The 17,552-nt window shown below is 42.9% G+C and overlaps 1 protein-coding gene across 1 annotated transcript in view; it reads right to left on the bottom strand.

Annotated features, from left to right (window-relative positions):
• Nucleotides 1-17,552, bottom strand: part of BRINP1 (BMP/retinoic acid inducible neural specific 1) — a 106,893-nt gene that overhangs the window by 63,827 nt on the left and 25,514 nt on the right. The gene's annotated exons all lie outside the window — the stretch shown is intronic.

The following is a 17,552-nucleotide window of genomic DNA, read 5'->3' as shown; positions in this document are numbered from 1 at the left end:
GACTCATGTTGCAGTCGTTTTCCAGCATCGTCCATCAAGAAGGCACATCCATCAGTGCAAATAGGGGTTTCTGTTACAACCCCTTTTATTTTGTTGGGTGGTTTAAGATGGCTTTATTCTAATACAAATCCAGCCTGGAACATTAAATGTTCCTTGTCTTGTGAGTCTTCAGGATTCTTGGAGGAAAAATAGGCAAGTACTTTCTGTAAAGTGCAAGTTGTATTTGAATGTACACTTAATTTCACTGTGATTGATATCTCTGTGTTAATTATATTCTATTTTAGGCAATACCTTTTCTGTCACAAGGCAGTGCCTTTTATCCAAGGAGTTCAAATTGAATTAGAGACATTAATTAAAGCTCTCAGCACTCTAGTAAGGCAGGCAAGTGCTGTTACTCCCATTGTTTCTTGAAACAAGAAGAAAGGAATAGAGCTGGGTGTCTACTTAGCCACTTAAAAGGTAATTTTTATACAGTGAGACAGCTCAGAATGATATATTTTGCACAGAATGGTACTGCAAGGTCTGTTTCATACAAGGGAGGTTGTGTAGCCCCAAATCACTGCTACAAAAAGGAAAGGCAGAACGCAAAAGCTCTGACTCTCCATCACTTGCCGTGAATACTCCACTACTCCCCTGCCTCCTGGGATTTTCTACCTTTCTTCTAACCTCTGTACCTTTCATTCATCCTTTCTGTTAGATTCAAGTTGATTTTGCACGTATCCCTTCTGTTTTCTCCTCCTCGTGTTGTAAACTATTTCTATCAGAAGTGCAGACTCAGGAAAGAGAAATTACTGAACACATTATTTGCAGTAAAGAAGTCCCCTATCTCTTTAAGCTTCATGCACCAATAATTCTTTCTTGTGTCCCACATTTGTTTCTTGGCAGGTTGAGAGAGGTTTCTGCCTGCTGCCATTTACCAGAGGGAAGAGGCTAACAATCGCTATTTGTATCTGAAACACTTCTGTTCTGCAGCAACTTCACACACTGCTTTAGGATGCTGATAAATTAGTAAAAGACTGAAGTGTCAAGGGAGAGATGAAACAGCTTATGTTAGTTTAGAGCTCGACCCTGTAAAGTGACAATCATCTGACCTCATTTCAGCAAACAGCTTAAGTGCATCCTTAATTTTAAGTCTGGGAGATACTCTTCTAGATTTTATTCAACTATCCATTCGTTAAGATAACTGTATGTTCACATTCTTGCTGACAGGTAACTACTGCCCTAAACCTTTAGGATTTAACTTGTGTTAGGTCACTGAGTGCAACTGGAGCAATAATACTTATGTCCTGCACCTAATTCAGAGATGGCCTATGAAAGTGCTGGGAGACAGATACTGCCCATGAAGCAGTTTAACTGTCCTTTGGAAACACTGGTCAGTGATCCAGTCGAGCTGAGGACATCTTTTCTGTGTCAGGGCCAGTGAAAAACAGGGAACAGGGATGGAAAAGGATCAGGAAGCCAATCTGTCAAGGTTTTGTTAAGTCATAAGAACTTCTGTGGGTAAACCTGAGCTCTGGGAAAAAAAGAATTTGTCTGCTTCTGATCTAGATGTCTCTATAGCTCAAACTACAGGTGCTGATAACTGACTAGAGTCAGAGATGGAGCTGCAAGTCAGCAGTGGTTCTGGCTTTCAGGATGTCTCTGGCAAGCAACATTGTAATGATTGTAAAGCAATTCTTTAACGGGAGCGGGATTTCTCCATTTGAGGCAGTGATGGGTGACTCCCTCCCCAAACCTGGGTTATTCTGCAATGACCAGTGCCTACATTTCCACTTACTCTTTAACCAGTTCAGTTTAAAATATGCATGAGTGCTCAAACCTGAGGGATATTCATCTGCTGAAACATTTCTGGGTGAAGAAAAGCAAGGAGAAAGGATACAAAACACCAAAAATACCAACACAACCCCTGGATTCACTTAAATTTTGCCAAATTGTTCATGCTGAAAAAAAGTGACTGGGAGATGTCAGTGTTTTAGCTGTGAGAGCACCAAGGGGAAACATTTCCAAATCTCCATTCAAAACTATCAGACTTTTTTTCCCCTTTCTCCTTCTGATTTGTCTTTCCAGCTTCTTAAGTGAGAACAGTGATGAAAATAGTTCCTTTGACCCCAACTGACTTAGAGGAGAAAAGGTTTTTTTTTCCTTTCAGTTTGTCAACACTGTGCTCACAACTTGTCAGAATATTCAGTGAACCAAAACCACCCTACAAATCCTTTGTTATTAATGCAGTTCAATCAGCAGCCTAGAGGGAGCAGGTTTTGCACAGAAACTTGACTTACTTCCTGCCTCTAGCGAGGTGAAAATCACACTGGTAACAACTAAATACCTGTTTTCAGCTCATTTGTCCCCACACTTCAGCTAATTATAAACTACTGGTGTTTCGTTGAGGATGAGAGGCTCTTTGAAACCAAAGAACTGCAGCAGGCACGTAACCTCCATCAAGTACAACATCAGGTAGTCCTCATCGTAAATCTAGTAGCCAAGGTGCCAAAGCCACCACTCTGAAATCCAGGATCCACAGGCACTAGGTTTATGGATCTACTTAGAAAGAGGATCCATCTAACAGTGCTCAGTAGAACTGGGAACTAAATTAAAAGGAACTTCTGCATGTACACACTGATTTGCGTGGTGAAGTACCACATTCTGAAGACAGCCCTGCTGAACGTGAGACTGGAACAGGTATCATGCTAGGTGCTGCACAAACAGACACCAGAAAGGTGGTCCATGCCCCAAAAAGCTTACAGTCTAATCAGAAGACCAAGGACACCAGATGGCCAGGGACAGATGGGGGAGCACAAGGGAACAGTGAGATAATGCTGCTCAGCGGGCTCGGAGCAGTGGTGTCAGCACACCAGCAGCCCTACTGTTGGCAAGATTGTGATAGCTATTGTCAGAAATGAGAGTTCTAAATAGGGAGGCTGGATAATGAGCTAGCTTTGGAGATGTTTGTGAGGAACTCCTCTCATTTGTGAAGTGGCAGAGATAGAATGAATATAGATGGTAATAATAATGATAAATTGCACTTTTCTGAGCTGCTTATTAAAAAAAAATACGGTGGGTGGTGAGCAGTGATTTCTATTAAACACTGCCCTGAACTTGAAATTATTCCTACTATTATTAAATTATTGTCCAAGCTAGGCCACTTCTCCATAATTTCATTTTAAATTACACCAAAAAATGCAGCTCTGTCCTCTGTCTTCCTCAGTATTTATACACCTCATATCAAAGTCCTGTAATCTCATAAGTGTTAATAGGTTTTTATCCTTGCAGTAGCTCTAGGAGATTGGGAAATGCTGTTTTTTCCCATTCTGCAGAATGGGAATTGAGACACAGGCTTGATTAATGGCTTGTCCCAGATCATTTTCCAACTGCTTAAGGAATTCAACCTGAATCTCTTAAGTCTCAGCTCAATGCGACATCTCCTTGCAGTACCCTTCCTACGCACCTTCACGCTACTATTCCTGATTTAGCTAGGACTTGCCATGGAGCTGCTTAGGATTTTTTTGGATTGCTCGTTTTATGTTAGAAAAATGCCAATTCATCAGAGGCAGAACACTTGGTAGAAATTTGTTGATTTAAAGGGGGGAAAAAGAAGCATTTTGATAAAGTCAGCTTTTCTTTGGAACAGAATGTGTTGAGTGTTCCGTTTGGAAAGGATCGGTTCAAGATTGTGTTTTGTTTTTCATTACATGTTGAGTACTATACATTCAAAATCAAAATGAAGTGTTTTCTTAAACAGCATGTTTTGACTGAGCCAAAATTTATTTTGTAATTTATGCTTTCTGCAATGTCCAAATTCATTTAGTGCTCTGCTTGCATTTTGAAAAAAAGAAATACCTGTGAACTATACCCAATAAACCGAACAAAAATCAGACTATTCTCTACTGTTGACTTGAGAGAGTAATCTGAAAACTTAGTAAGTACAAAGAGGCCTGTGCCAGAGTCCAGAAACCCTGTATTTTGGCTTTCATGCCTGTTCCATTCCCTGTCCCAGACCTGCCTTTCTAATAGCTTTCATTGCAACAATTAGGACCTGTAAGCAGCAAGCTTGAAGGAAAAAAAAGTAATCAATGCCACGACTGCCCTGAAGAGCAATAACGTAACATTTGATCCTAAAGGTCAACTGTTATCCCACACCTAACATTCTTTGCAACAATTTTGTTGTTCTGAAATTCATTCTTGGGCAGGGACTTCACCACCACTGCCACACAGAGTAATCTCACTCCATAGGCAAGCTAATGCTGTTGATTTTGGTATGCTAGGAAGCTGAGGTTACCTAACAATCCTTACATATGATTCATCTTCCTGGTTTTCTTATCCCTCAGAAAGGAGCTTAGCTCTTAACCTGGGGCTTTTGTGCTCCTCAGCTCCTATTGAAGGAGCAGTACGGGTTAAAATCCACAGGCTATGGCTTCTGCTGGTACAGCTCCTGCTGCTTGGATAATGACAGCCCTGCCTGCCAGGATGAAAAGCATCATTTAACTGAGAGCTTCCTATGGGCACCAGGTTCTGCCACCATTCACGCTGGATGAAGCCAAGGGAACCAGAAGCAGCTGAAGAGGGGAAAGTAAAAAAGACCCCAGGTTGTTGATGACGGCAAATTCTGTCCCTGGGCACATCCACCTCTCTTACCACATTGAGAGAATGAAGAATTTGCTATGGCCATAAGAATCTCTCTGAGCATTTAGACACACAGGCTCCTGCAGCTTTAGACCCTTGCGCAACGGCCCTGCCAGGATACTCAAGAGACAAGGTGAGTCCTCATAAGGTCTCAGACTTCTGCAGGCTGAAGATAACTGGTTACTGCCATGGGCTTCATACACCTGCAACTACCTGATAGATGCTGTCCAGTGACTTAGAGATGTGTTACAGGGATCTCTTAAGTATTTAGGACAGATTCCTTTAGTGTATAGGACACTGGTCTGATGCTGAAAACACCTGGGCTCAGGTCTCTCTATCACCCTGCCTTCCAATATAGTGGAAGTTACACACACATTAATGCACAGGCACTTTAATTCAGGCTAGACATGTGAGCCAGAATGTGTAATAACACCATTTTATCTGCAGCTTCTGAAACAGAAGCCAGGAATCTTGAGCATGGGTCTCCTGCTCTAAGCACACATTTAGACAAGCTCTGCAGCCACAGGTTCTGTTGGAAGGTCTATTGAAGTCAATGAGCCTTGGGTTGGATCTCATTGCAAAAATATAATCAAATAGCATATTAACACTTAATTTGGAATAGTATATTGAATTAGAAGCTCAAATTAACCTGAAAATGCATTTATATAATGAGAAGATTTAAATTCTGTGTATCATGAAGGTGGGAGAACTCCAAGCCAAAGGAGTTTTCACCAGCCTTGAATCCCAGAGCCAATCTGCCCAAAACACTACATTTCAGCCTATTCCCTAGGTCCTAAGCCTGGGATTTCCACTGAGACAGAGGGATGTGTGGAAAATAAAGCCATCTTGTACTTATCAGTATTAATCTGTCAAACAGAGAGGACTGGTAATAGCTAGACCCCAACCAATGCCAAGAACTGAAAAATACCACGGGATACTAAGGATCTGCACTGGCATTGCACCATCACAAATAACGTCTTCCATCAGCACACCAATCCTGCAGCACAGATTTGTTAGAACACTGAAGGAACTCAGTCGTTGCTAGGTTTAAAGTCTGAAACCACGCAGGTCTGAGCACCTCAAACATGAAAGCAGTGTGGTATCCAAGTTTAAGATCATCTCTAGCTGTGAGTTTTCTTTATTTCCTTCTTTGAGTCTGTTCTGCTCTGTGCTAAATCCATCTTCCAACCACCTGGAGCGTTTGAGTCTTGGCTGTGATGTTTGTCTGTTTAGATAGACTGCAAGTAGAGCTGGTCACACAATTGTGACAGCACAGTTCTTAGCAGGAAAACGCCTCTCTCTTGCAATCGAAACGTTGCATGGGAACGTGTCAATTCTGACAAACTTTTTGATGTCTAAGGTGTCAAAACAAATCATTTTGATTCTCTCCATTTCAGTCATACTGGAACGTTTCATTTTGAGGAGAGAAACACATTTTTATATTGTTTCAATTAATTTATTTTGACATTTTTACATATTCTGTATTGTATTGATATATTTCAAACATACTGCATCTTGTATAAAATATTTGCTGTTTATTTATGTGTTGTCATTAAACAATGCTCAACATTTCCTACAGTGTTCTAGTTCTTCAGCACCACAGAAACAGAAGATAACGAAGGTCTCAAGTTAGTATTGCTTTTGAATTTTCAGGCCATAAAAGCTTTGTGGGAGCATGGTTCTCATCCAAACTGGAGCTTAAAAGCATAACCACAAATCAGAAGGCAACATTTTTCCCAAGGAAATAGCATGTCCATTTTCCAAGCAGCTCTGTCAGCTCAACGACTGCATAGCACAGCTTCCCTCCCCTCCCCAGCTCAGAAAACCAACTTCTCTGCTGGTTAAAAGAAGTCTACCTGATTTTCCTTTTCTTCTTTTAAACCAGATTTTTGCTCCTCTGCATAGGAGAGGGGAATTGTTACCCATGAGTTCACACCATTGAGTCTGTGGTAAAAGTGGGTTGAAACACAGGGCAAGGCAAGTGGCAAAGGGGAGGAAGGAGAGAACAGTGTGTGGAGCCTGTAACGAGGCAACTCTATTGATTCTTCATTTCATGGATGAAAATGTCCCCAACGGCTCCTGTGCATTCTCTGCAGTTCAATAAGAGATGGAGGGCAGCAGGTCTCGATGCTGAGGTCTGCATGCTGCGTGCTGCTGGTGCCTTTTTGCAGGGCTTAACGTGAGAGGACAGACTCTGTTCTAAATGTACATACAGAGAACATACACAAAAGCAAGGCCCTGATCTAAGGCTGTGCATGGAGCAAGAGGCAGTGCATGGCTATGCATGACCACATTTCCCTTCTCCTCCCTTTCATCAGGCTAAAATCAAGTTTAAATAAGAAGCAAAGGCTGCTCCTTTCCATGGCAAGTCTGCCACCTCCCCTCAGAGAGAGGAGTTAGTGGCAACCACCATTCAGTCTATGCAGGGGTGAGCACAGTGGTTTATGCAATGGGAATAGAAAGGAGAAGCATCCCCAGCCTTCGGAGGTTTATTTGAAGTAGCAGGGAGCTTTCCTGTCTGCTTTTCCTCTTAAAGGGATATGCCTCGAACAGCAGACACTGCAGTTTGGAATCTGAATTCCCCCACGCAGCTGCTTCAACGTACACTTCTGCATGCAGATGTGCCTGGTTATCTACTCTTGCTCCAGCTGGGCTGTCACTACAGATTACAGCTTTTTGCTAACAGTGAGTAGTGCTGGAGCCCGAGACTTCCATTAAAGCCCATTTTTCCACCTCCCCACCCCACAAATGGCTCTGTCTCAGCCTATGTTTCTGTACACATGGCCTCATCTCTGGGGTGGGAAAGGAGCAAAGTGCCTCAATTTGTTTCTGTGTTAGGCAACAATGGAACAAGTTGAAGGCAGGCGATATTTGAGGATAATGTTTTGAAAACTGTGGATTATTTACTTGAAAGTTGAACTTATCCCTTGTCATCAGCACATTCTAATACTGTAACCCCATCACTCTGACAGCTGAGCACTGAATTACCCCTTTGGAAGAATCCTTGAAGGAAACGCTTCATCACCCCAAGCCACAATAGAGACTCTGTCTAGAAAGAAGGAATGCTCCTGCAGGGAGAGATTGCCCATCCATGCCAGACGCTGCAAATCATTAGCCCTTCATCACTAGAGGATTTGAAGGCTGCTGACAGATCAAGAAGAATTGGCATGGGCACTTGACCTTTCTCCATTGCCAGGAGGAAATCACTGACCAGGAAGAACAGCACATGTTCTCCTGGGCTCTACAAAGGGGAAGAAGAGGGTCTGGAAGAATTCAGAGCTCTTCGTAAAACAAACACTGCTGCTTCAGCACAACCTGTCATCAGTCATGGGCATGCTGATAGAGTGACTTCCAGTTTGGCATGTGCCAGGTGCCTTCACAACTCCTCCTGCTCCAAAGAGGACATTCAGAATGAATGCACAGAAGGCTTTCTTGTGGATGATGAAAGATTCACACCTTTGCAGGCTGGGAACAGAGCAGAACACACTAAACTGTGGTTTGCAGTTTCACTGACATGGTGTCCTGCCAAAGGAAACGAGCCCCTTCCACAAGCATGCACACTGCTGACTTCGGCTAGATTGCTAGCTTTTCCCTGCTGCTTGATAGATCCTACATGCCTCTGCAGCCTCCCCGAGTGACTCTGTCTGAAAGCAATCCAGAGCAGGTGTCACATTTGTTTCTTCAACAGCCTGGCTCCCATAAAGATCTTGTGCAATCAGCTGGCCAAAGCCAAAGCTGAAAAAACACCTCCATCGCTGGTCATGAGTAATTAATTCTGCTTTGACATTCCCCAGGGCACCTCGCAGCTAGTAAGAGCTGCTGGAGAAAGAGACACTGCTGTGGAAAAGGAATAAACAGACTTGCCTCAACCGCAGCCATGGAATTGGATAATAAATAGCTAGCTAGATGAATAATATTCTGTGAGTGGGAAATCAAATGCAGAACAGGAATACAGCTAGCTGGCTTATCCCTGGGAAATCAAAGGTGTTTGGAAGGAGTTTCTAAAGAAAGAGGGGTATTTAGAGTCTACTGTGCTCAGGAGCACATAGCCTGAAGTTATCCATCACGTCTAATGTGACTGTTACAATGACAGACAGCTATTCTTGGACATTTTATTCTTAGTATAACATTCTTGGACCAAAGCAGCTCAAGGAAATTTCCTCCTAATTTACATCTCCATTCTCTCCCTCCTCCTGCCTGGATTGCAGACTACACGTCTTTGTTCCCATGGCATCAACACAGTTTCCCCCACTAGCTGTTTTGTGCTTGGTCTGTGTTCCTCAGGGAACTATAGGTATCAGCCTGAAGCATGGATCCTTCAGCTTCTTCTATCTGCCCCTTAAATGCCTCTCCCCACTAAATCCATAGCTTCTGTCCAGATTTGTCTATTAACGACACAACAGAATTTCCAGTGACAAAAATATTATTCTGCAAGACTTGAAGTCAGCAGGAGTTGCAGCAACATCCCAGATTCAGGTACCAACCCTGTGATGTGCATTGTACCAAGCAGATGGTGGTGTAATCCCTGCCAGCATGCGATGCCCACTGCGCAGAGAGCACCCGTAACCCCTGTCTGATTCAATACGCATATGCACATGTGAGTAAACTGGGGCCTCTAGTCCCTCTGCACAAACTCATCCAGATAAATCAAGAACAAGAGAACCATGTCTGAGGTCCTGTCACAGCAAAGAGGAGGAATCTGCTGGTTCCTCTTCACATACACATCACCCAGTCTTATAAGTCTTTGCTCTCCTTTTGGTGCCTGTATCCCTGAGGATACAAGTCCTACCTTTCAGGAATGCTTATATATTCAGTTTGGACTTCCTGCTCCCATTGCATTGGGGTTTCTAAGCATGCAGCTGATTCCTCTGTGTTCCTGCATACCTTCAGCTGGAGTCTGAAATCAATTCAGATGACTGTCTTCCATCCCTCCTTGCTATTCTTCTTCACCCACCATGCTCCTTTATCCATCACAACAGGTGCAGCCAAGACACCTTATTAACATTTGCCACTTCATTAGTAACCTTCTACGGGAGCAGCAGAGGAGGAGAAAAGAGGAAAGCATGTAAAACTGGAATGTAAAGAACACTGAATTAAAAGAAGAGTAACACAGAATCGGAGGTGCGAATAAGAAAGTGAAGGAGCAGAAGTATGAATAAAATCTTATGTGTGAGAAAGATTCATAATTAATCCACAGCCTAGTGAGAGCAGGGGAATGGAAGTCAAGACTATAGTCTTCTCTATATGCTTCTGCTACTGGTTTACGCAGACTTCAGACAAACCATTTTACTTTCTCCTTTTTTCCCCCCACTGCTCCCTACCCTTTGAGTATATGTTATTTGAGATACAAATTGTCTGTAACAGTGTGTAGCATAAAGGAAACTGCAATCATAGGCACTAAAGATGCAAGACGTTTTAAACATAGTTAAATTAGGCACAGCAAAGCGCTTGGGGATTGACTGCCAGTGTTTATTAATTCAAGTTGAATTTGTTAGATAGTTACTGTCAAAAAATGGATTGGGGAAAATTCAAAAGAATCAAAGTACATGACTGAGTTATTCCTTAACTTAAATGCTTCAGATTGAAATGTTTACAAAGTGCCTCTAGAAGGAAATAAAGTGAAAAACAGTTATGAGAAAAAAGTTATGCATTTCTGTATCATTTAAAGTTTAGAAGTGATTTTCTATTCTCCTTTCCTTTTAGTCCCACATATAAAAAAGTCTTTTCATTCTTCCCCCCATGTCAATTATGCTTGGAAAGCTAAAACTCATTTTTCCCCCCTTCATTTTTTTTGCTTCAAACTGACAAAAAAACCCAAAACCAAAAGTGATTATTCACCTATCCGTACCAGGAATTACAATAACTGCCTGTCAGATCTTCATAGCAACATGAGGGATCACAGCAAGGCTGAAAGTCTGAGTTTAAGCTGATGACTTTCATAGTCCTCTGCTCTCTTCTAGTCTGAACCTGCATTCAAAGGAGAACTTGCAGTGAAACAACTAGATTTACAGAAAAATAAACGAACAAACCCTTGTATCAAAAATGAGAGAAAAGTTCCCAAGAAATAATCTTGAGATTGGTTTTACTTTTTCCATTAGAAATAGTCGTATTTTGCCAATTTATTCTACAGTCACACCATCTGTTTTAACCATCTATTTCTCTGAATTCTCTCTTTTCACTTCTCTGGCTTTCCTTTTATTTCATTTCATTCTCTAACATGTAACCAAACAGGCCTGAGGTTCCTACAGCAAATCGGAACATATGATGTCCAAGTCCATCTGACATTGAGCAAAATTAAAAGCGAAACTCCCTGCAATCAGCCATCCCTGATTCAAATGACCAAAATGCTCTTTGGATGAGACACAGACAGGCAAGGATGGGAACAGCATGTACCAGGGCTCCTGCTCCTCAGACAGCATCTGGCATCTGCTCCTGATCTCTCAAGCACAGGACCCTGCTCCCAGCCACAGACCAGCAATCTTTGTCCCAGAGGTATTCAGGGAAGCATCACCCGCTTTGCTTCCTTCATCCACTGGATTGAATGAAAATGAGCCACCTATCTAGAAGCCAGCCATCTAAGAATCTCTGGGTGTTTCTACATCGTCAAAGAAATTGGCTCCTGCATTCCTTAGTCATAAGCATTGCATTTGTATTAGTTTGCTTTTGGGGTTTCTTCAGGAGGAAACAAGCTTCCATTAAGAAGAAACTCAGTTCTGGGTGTATTTTGCTTTCTTAACATCAGTTGTGGGCAATATGAGCAAGCACAAACCCTCCAGTGGTTTATTGTCATCTTCCACAGTCCTTCGGCACTGTCCCAGAAGATACTGCACCATCAAACCCACACACACATGGGGCATGGAAAATGCTTCCTGAGCATCTTGCTACAAAAATAGTGTATTACTGAGCTGGAAATCAGCCCTCACATCCTTTCAAGAGCCTAGAAATTTAAAATTACACATAAAAATAAAATCCAGAGTGTCTCTCAGCTCTCCTGTTGATTTCCCCAGTTCCAAATCTTATTTATGGAGGTCTGCAGAAGAGCAGTAATGCTGTGCAAGGGCAGCAGAGTGTGTATTTGTCCTCAGGCCTTCTGTCCACCTCTATTATGGCACCCGAGGGAGGGTCATGCCCCTAGCATCACAATGTCCCTGTTATCTGAGACACGATAGGTTTGGGGACTGTAATTCACTGGTCTCAAGGCTCTACAGAAGAGCTCCCTTGGATGAACAGCAGAGAAAGGGAGGGGAAAAAAATATGCCATGGACAAGATTTCTGGCTTCAAACTTGAAACCAAAGTAACGAGAAGCACTGCAGGAGAATCTACTGGTAACAAAGACTTATCAGCCTCTTTTGGTCTTCTTCTTAACGTAAGCAGCTTTATCATTAATTGCTATTTACTGCAAATGCTGAAGTTGGTAAAAAGACTAATATGCTGCACTGAAACAGCAGTTTTGATTCAGGCTTACTAAAGCGCAATGCATACGTGTGTGCGCACACGTACGCTTGCACACTTCGTTGTGTGTTACGCAAGTCAAAGCCCTATATCTGTGTGCAACGGAATGAAACAAGATACAATTACCATATTCTTCCCTTACATATTCCAGTAAAAGGCCAACTTCATTAGTGATCTTAGGCAATGAGAAGAGAAATTAATTCAGCCCAGATTGCTAAACATTGAACCATTTTGCTGGGGTAAAGGAGAGATGGATGCAATCCAGTGCTGCTTTTGCCCAGCGCCGGAAATGTAAAGACTCAGCACTGCTGGACACCAGTCTTTGGGGGGTTGTACTTCCTGAGGGCACGGGTTGCCATATCCTTAAGAAAAGAAAAATCCACATTTTTCCGCATACCAGACTTGAAGCTGAGTTCTCTGGGTGGTTCACATCCACGGTGTGAGCTGGAGGGCTCAGACCGCAGCACTGACTGTAAGAAATTCAGGTCCTGTGCATTTCAGCTTTTCAGAAAGGTATCAGCCTGAGTGACCTGTCCAAGGTCATATAACATGTCAGTGAGCACTGGGATTAACTATCTTGCTACAGTGCTGCTTTATTCACACAGTGCTGTTGCATCCCAAAACAGCCACTGCTCTCGGTCCACTGCTACCTTCCACTCCTTATCACAGCCTCCTTAGAGACACATATGTCCTGTGCTCCGTAAACCATAATATACCTACAGTCTTTTATTCGCTCTCTGTCACCGCGCAGTTTTATTACAGAACCCTGAATTATCCAGCTTAGTCTACAATCTACTTATTCCTGCCATCCATTCTCCCTCTCGACCCTCGCCTCACCTTTCAGCCTTGTCAGTGTTTTAAGTCTTCCAGGTACTTGAAATGCAGTGACCATTCTGATCCTCAGGGGGAAACCCAGCAGGTTTTCACTGAGGCCAGTCTGCTGGGTTCATTTCTCTCTTTTAAATGCAGATGGTTGGAAATCAGGAACTAGCACTGGTCTCTGCAGTCACATTTAAACTAATCCTTCAAGAATACTAACTCACAACTGCCATTTTAAAGCTCTGATCCCATTCTTGCCATCTATAAAATTTTATTCCCCTCCCTTCTCTGCTCCTTACATCAGAAATCAATCGTTCAGTAATGCAGGTAAACTGCAGTCCTACCTCACAGCTATTTTCTTTTTCATGCATCTTTCTCATGCATTTTGCAGAATGAAAGCTCCCTTGTCCATCCTTCCCCTTTCCAGCCAAGCCTGGAAGCACAGCAATCATCACACCTACACAACACCTCGTCGGCAGATTTGCACCTGCTGGTCACATCTCACTCTTGTTTGCAATCCAAGCAGCAAAGGAATCGTTCGTCCTGATGTAGCAATTCATCTTGGCATTCACACTTGCCTTGCCAGTAAACTTGGTATTCCTACCTGCCAGCTCCCCGCTCCTTCACCGACCACCAGCCACACATTTCTCAGAGCTTTATTCCATCTACTGTTGAGGCTTTCCTCACAGCCAACAGCTTCTCATCCTTCCCACCTTTCTGAAGGAAGCCCAGTTTTATCACCTGTCTCAGCCTCAGTGCAGATGACACCATGGAAGAGCAGTCTCCTCTCTGCTCACCTGGAAATGCTTACGGCCACTGGCCAAGTGGCTCTCAGCAAGCACCACCTGTAGAAGCTGAACACTCCGGTCTGTACACAACAGCCTGTTCTCTCTTCACCCAAATGTGTCTTCAGCAACAGGAAAAAATGGCTGATAAGAAAGAAAGCGTATGGAGGAAGGGATGTTCCTCCTTCTTCCCACCAGTAAGGCCCCAGTGATGGTGGAAGACCATGGACAGGATGTAGGACTGTGCCCAGCACAAGAAGGTGGACCTCCACCTGGGCGAGCACCGAGGGACCCTCTGGTGCATGGGGACAAACGTGGGGAGGGGAGATTGGACACTAATGGGCTCCATAACTGAGCTCTCTCCACTGTTATTTCTACCAGGCCAACTTGGTTAAATATCTAGATTTAATGCACACAGGATTTCTCTCTGTCTCGTCCTTCCCCCATAAACGTGAGCAAATTCTTTAGGGTGACATTTTACAAACACCTTGGAGGCTGGTTTTACAAGCATTCAGCATACCCTACTGTGATATTTAACGTCCTGTTTTCTAAACATGTTCCATCACCTTACCATCGAAGTCTTTCCAATTCTGCTGAGGCCAAGCCAGACCTCCTGTTCCTGAAAACTGAAATGCTTCCACTGACTCTAATAGAATTTGAATTGATTCCTGAGCCTTGTGCTGCACTTCGTCTGGTACCGAGCAGGAGGGACAGCATTCCTTGTTTCTTTTCCTCTGTCTGGACTGTACAGTATAAAGCACTAGGAGACTCCAGGCTCATCTGAGCTCTGAATCGTCCTGCAGATCACAATGCTGATAGAGGAAACTCAAACGAGTGGCTCAGGGTCATTGCTGCTGCTTATAAGCACCCATTTTATGTCCTACTTCAATATCTACTGTAATCAGTGAAATTACTTTTGTGGGAGTTGACACAGAAGAAGAGATTGTTGGATTGATATTCTGTCTGGCATTGATGAAAACCTTTTTATAATACCTTAATCCAGCACCCACAGAAAGCAATTTGCTAATCTCTTGCTGATTTAGCTTCTAACAGGATCGACCATATCCAGTCACATTACCTGGCCAGCCATATTATCTTCTTTCTATGCAGAGAAAGAATGTACTTCCTGACCCCAGAAGATGGTCAGCTTTTGCTTTGAAGCGTGAGATCTGATTACCATTGTCCCAGATTGCAGAGCTGTGAGTGCTATTAATTGCTACCAAGTTACGTAGCCTTTTACACTTCAAATCCAACCAGACTTTCATCTTGGCGACATCCTGCAGCAGAGAATTGTGTAGCTTCACTATGCATTGAAGAAAAGGACTATTTCCTTTTAATTTGCTTTAAAAGTTGTGCCCTTTAATTTTGATGTGTCCCCTTGTTCTTGTATCATCAAAGCATTAAGATATATCTGATCACTTTTTATTCTAACCTTCATAGACTTTTTTACTAGAATTCAGAAGTCCCTCCTTACTCCCAGCTTTCCCAGACTAAATAAACTATTATTTCCAGACTTTCCTTATTTAACTTGTTAGTATTTATAAGGCAATTCAAAATATATTAATATGGTTCAATTATAACATCACTTCTGTTTTCCAGCCTTCCTTTTAACGTCTCAAGTGTCCATCTAATTTGCCATCAATCTCCATTGATTCTCCCTCTGATGATATGTTAGTCTTTATAATATACCAGGGAATATTTCTTCTGCCTTCCTGACCAGCATTTTTAGAACAAAGCAGCTGAACTCTGGCAGATAATAAACATGATTCACTCTGCACTCAGCATATATATGAATTTGCTGTTGCTTAGACTTTGATCCTGGAAACAGGTTTCATTATATGCATGGGACTGTAATTAAAAATTCATCTGTGTGATGCAGACTGCAGGATCAGGACCTTTGCAGTCATGATAGCACTGAGCCAGCGACACCTGAGCACAAGTTTGAAAGCAAGCCTGTATGTGATATACTTTCAGCAATATACATGTACTGGGTTGCATACTCTGCAGAAGTGAGGCCTACACACCAAGGGGAGTGATCTAATGGCTACCCAGTCACAAATGGGGGAGAGATGGAGGGTGAGAAATGTTCTCAGCTTATCCTGCCCATAGAAAGTTGGAGGCACCCAAGGAAATCATGTGGTACCAGATCTTAATATCCCAAGCAAAATATTTTTGCAGACAATTCATAACTAACTCCATTGCTGCAGAGTAGCATGAAAACTAAAAACGTGAAAAGGCTCAATAAAGACATTGTTTTACCTACAAGATCTCAGATTCCTAGTGGCATTATACATGACAATCCCAATACAGCTACTGACTTTGCACGTCCCCAAACAGCTTAAAGGTTATCCCAGGAGTGATTGCATTCATCCATGCTCTTTTAATCCCTTCAGTGTCCTGCTGTCTTGGTTAGACCCCTTCCCAGTTTTTCCCAGTCTTAACAAGGCCTGATCCAGCTCCATCACAAAAACATATCACTTCTTCCTCCATGTCACTACCAGATATGCCAAGCAACAGTGATCCAGTTCCGATCGCTGTCTTTAAACATTAACTCTTCTCCCCCAAGAAGCAAATAAAACGATTGATACATATATATTTCTAAATGCACAAAAAGGATTCTACCAAAATATTTACGAGAACTCAGATTACCCCTATCAGGCTATTTTAAGCTAGAATCACACAAATGGTGGGAGAATCCGAACTGGCGCCTTTTCCCTGGCTGATTAGATTTATCTAGTCACTGGCCTAAAATATGGTAAAGCAGCCCACCATCATTTTCTAATACTTTACAGTTCGCTTTTAGGAGTGTGGAAATGGCAGATAAACACATTATCAGCATTCTCAGGCATAAAACAGCAAAGCCTGGAGTTGTTTTGCAGAAGCTACTCTGAATTTGGACAACATGACATAAGCAATTCTAGAAATAGCTGCTGGTCTTAAGGCTACATTACATGTATCCTCGCTGCTGCTTTTTTATCTCTGTTCACCGCTTCAGCACAAACATTATGCTGCCCTCTGTTCATTCTTGACTTGGACTTTTGCAGCATTTCTGAAGCATTCTTCAGTCTCACCTTGTACATCCTCAGCTTTCCCGGCTGCCTTGAAACACACCCTTGATTTTGACTGCAAATCTCAGCCAGCATAGAGCAGTGTGAGAAGTGTCTGCAATAAAGCTAGTGTCCTCATTCTCTAGGCAAAGAGGTGGTGGGAGCCAGGAGAGACCCATAGCCACATATGTACCCCAGCATATGTCCAAAGGCTTTGCTTACTCGCTCACCATCTGTACCTGCTTGCAGAGCAGTCACATGCCGAAAGCAGGCAGGCTGCTCCAGCACTGGTACCTGCCTCACTGCTGTCTGCTCCACTGATCCCACAAGTCCACCTGCTCATTCTGGTTCTCTCTGCCTGCCCAGAATCATCAGCCTTTTCCCTTGGGTCGCAGCTCATTCCCTTCCATCCTTCCTCTGTTAGTTTTAATTTCTTTGTAATTTTCTATCTATTGCTCTGAACTATTGAACAAGTTCCTCATATTTATTTCTCTGGTCCTGCAGTTACACCTGGAATGTGCTGCCCACATGAGGCAAAGGTTTTAAAGCTCACCCTCCCCATCTTCCATGCAGCTTTGTTGAGGCAGCATTCACAACTGCAGAGGATAAATTACAATGAAGGTCCCCAATGTTAGCAATGTATCTGACAACCTCGTACGTGGCCCCAGGAGGCTAAAGAGATGGCTAAATGGGATCAGTTGTGCCGACTCAGGAATTCTGGCCAAAACTACATCCAAATTCATGATGGACACAGCAGAGTCTAGAGCAGAGGCCAGGTTCTAAATCATGCTCTAAATCAAACCCTAAGAAAGAGATCCTCACTCACCA

This window comes from Lathamus discolor, chromosome 15 (genome assembly GCF_037157495.1).
Source record: "Lathamus discolor isolate bLatDis1 chromosome 15, bLatDis1.hap1, whole genome shotgun sequence".
Classification (NCBI taxonomy): Eukaryota; Metazoa; Chordata; class Aves; order Psittaciformes; family Psittacidae; genus Lathamus; species Lathamus discolor.
Note: the sequence above shows the minus strand (reverse complement) of the source record. Positions and strands in the feature narration are given on the sequence as shown.